Here is a 2,689-nt window from a genome sequence, read left to right on the forward strand (position 1 = left end):
AAAAGAATACTGCAAATGTTTATTGGAGGAAAGTTCTGAATGTCATGCTGCTGGGCTGGGAATTACCACAGTGTGTCAAGGCAAGTGAGGCTGCTGGGCTGGGAATTACAACAATGTATCAAGGCAAGTGAGAGCTGCGTGGGGACCCCTAACAAGAAGCCCTCACCTCCCCTGATGGGCTTTCTTGGTGAATGACATCTGTTCTATCACATTTGTAATTGCAGCTGCGATATATCCAAGTGCGGAAAATCAGGTATGTTTGGGACTACTTGGAGAAGAGAGTTTCAGAAAGTCGGGTAAGTCTTTTTTTCAGCATTCATCAGGATATAAGGGAGGAACCGGATTTTTTGGGTGCCACGAACTAAGGTATGCTTCTTGTCCTGACCACACCCTAGGCTGCTGGAAGACAGCAATTCCTGCTATGATATCCACCACACATTTGGACTGGGCCTGACCAGTGAAGAGCAAGAGGTCAGGTAGGGTTTGTGATACTTCCTGAGAGTAAACTCGGCCGGCAGAAATTGAAATATCAAATGGCTTATGATCAGTGAGCTATTGGCATAATGCTTCATCAGCTTCATTTAATTCCAGTTTATTTACTAGCAACAGAGACAAATTTTAAGTTGTTTTCATCGCTGGCAAACTTATTAAAAATAAGAGCCCAAAAGAACAGTGCAGGCATATAATATTTGGTGTTTTCTTTCAGGATTGTAAAACAGTCTTGTCTGTGTTTTTGTTTTCATTCTTTCCTTAAAAAGCCTTGAGTCACTTCATAGACATCTGATTTGTCATCCTCTAAATCCTTGGAGAGGCAGAAAGACAATATTATGATTAATTTTCCTATGAAGAAACAACCTGGAGATGAGGATTTTGTTTGCTCAGGTAGTTGTGTCATTCATAACACCTAGAACAGTGCCTGATTCATGGTGGACACTCAACAGATATTTGTGGAATGAATGAATACATGAATGCATTCATTAATCTATTGACCGAATGCCTTTACTACGCTAAGCACTTTGCAAGCACTAAAGATCTAAGGATAAATAAGGCTTACTCATTACCCCAGAGACATTCACTGACTATTGGGAAAGAATAGTGCTACAACTGTGAGAATGATATCTATAAATGCACAGAGATTAGGACATAATAGTATAGTAGTACCATAAAAATGCTTATGCTACTTATTAACCCATAACGATTTTGAGTCTCTGCTTTCCTCATCTGTAATTTGAAATACTGAATGCTGGTGAGTCTGAACGTAAACCATTGCAAGACTTCCCCAGAATCCTAATAATTACCTTCATTTCTTGCCCATTTTCATGACCTATCCTGCCCGACCTTCCTCACAGTCTATAAGAAACAAAAATTCTCCAGCTAAGAAGCATTCTGGTACATAAAATACAGGTTCTTGGGCTCCACCCTCATAATTTTCATTTAGTAAGTAGGAACTAAGGGTAGCGGTGAGAGCAGAAACTGCATTTTTAGCAAACCCCCCCTCCGACGATTCATATGCGCACCAACTCTGAGAATTACCGATCTGTTTTTAAACTTTTCTCCTGCTGAATGAAAAATGACGAAAAAATGAACAAGGCATCATCCAGATTCTGACAATGTTTGCAAAACGTTTTAGAGATAGCATCACTGTATAAGATTTCATAGGTAATGCTGATTACGTTGAAACAAAATGTTGTCAGAGTCATTAAGAGCATACTGGTTTCATAGCATTAAGCACACAGACACGTGAAGGATTGAGCTAAGTTAGGAAGTGTAGTTGATTAACGCAAGTTTACTTCTCCTAGGACACCATTTCTACAGGAAGGATTGCCCTTCACATTTGTCCTTAGCGAGTGCCAAGCTTTACTAAATATCACACATAATTAAATTTAAAGCTGGTCCACACCGTAAAGAACTTGACAATGTAATGAGCAAGACAAAGAGTTTAGTTTACCAAATGCGAAGGATAGAGGAGATAATCTACTTTCAAATACACAGGCAGGTTTTACTCATGGGGTTTTCTAGGTGGACAGTAAAGAGAGTGAATAGAATGTGAAGTTCTCCTCCCCCCGCCCCCATCATTTTTTATTTTTTATTTTATTATTTTTTTCCCATCATTTTTTAATGTAAGACTAGGGCTTTTTTTTTTTTTTTCAAAACTCAAAATGTGAATGATTGATTGAGTGATATCTGATTAAATTCCTAACTGGAGATGAGTTTGCCTTCATGAAAAGCAAGGATGCAACATGAGAAATGAAGGAGGATACTGAGAACTCCTCGATGACAAAAAGCCACAAAGTCTAAATACAACTTTCTCTTCAGGCTTCCCAGAAACCAGGCAAAGAGGGAAAATGGACACATTTATGTGGTCACCTTTTTGGTAGCAAAAAAGCAAATCAGGACATCAGGAGAGACAACATCCTGAAGAGAAATTTTCAGAAGGCCTTGGGAAGAAAAATATTCCAGGAGGTTCCCCGCTCCTATCTTCACTCATTCATGAACTGGATGCCACTTTCTCTCTCACTGCCTGTCATAGATAGGTCCACAGGGACTTGAGGCAATTCTCTTAACTCACAGAAAACAGGGAAAACCACACCTACCTTACCCCCATCCATCTAATAGTCTTATGAGGACAGTCTTTAAGTTGTGCACCTCCTCATTTTCTTTTCATTTAATGCCCTGCTCCTGCCTCCTT

At 39.5% G+C, this 2,689-nt stretch overlaps 1 long non-coding RNA gene across 1 annotated transcript; it reads left to right on the forward strand.

The window, feature by feature from the left end:
* Window positions 1-23: 23 nt before the first annotated feature.
* Window positions 24-2,536, forward strand: LOC123595651. The gene is made up of 3 exons (XR_006711291.1): window positions 24-253; window positions 396-476; window positions 2,317-2,536. It is a non-coding gene; the product is annotated as an uncharacterized LOC123595651 (long non-coding RNA).
* The last annotated feature ends 153 nt before the right edge of the window (window positions 2,537-2,689 follow it).

This window comes from Leopardus geoffroyi (assembly GCF_018350155.1).
Source record: "Leopardus geoffroyi isolate Oge1 chromosome C2 unlocalized genomic scaffold, O.geoffroyi_Oge1_pat1.0 chrC2_random_Un_scaffold_44, whole genome shotgun sequence".
NCBI lineage: Eukaryota > Metazoa > Chordata > Mammalia > Carnivora > Felidae > Leopardus > Leopardus geoffroyi.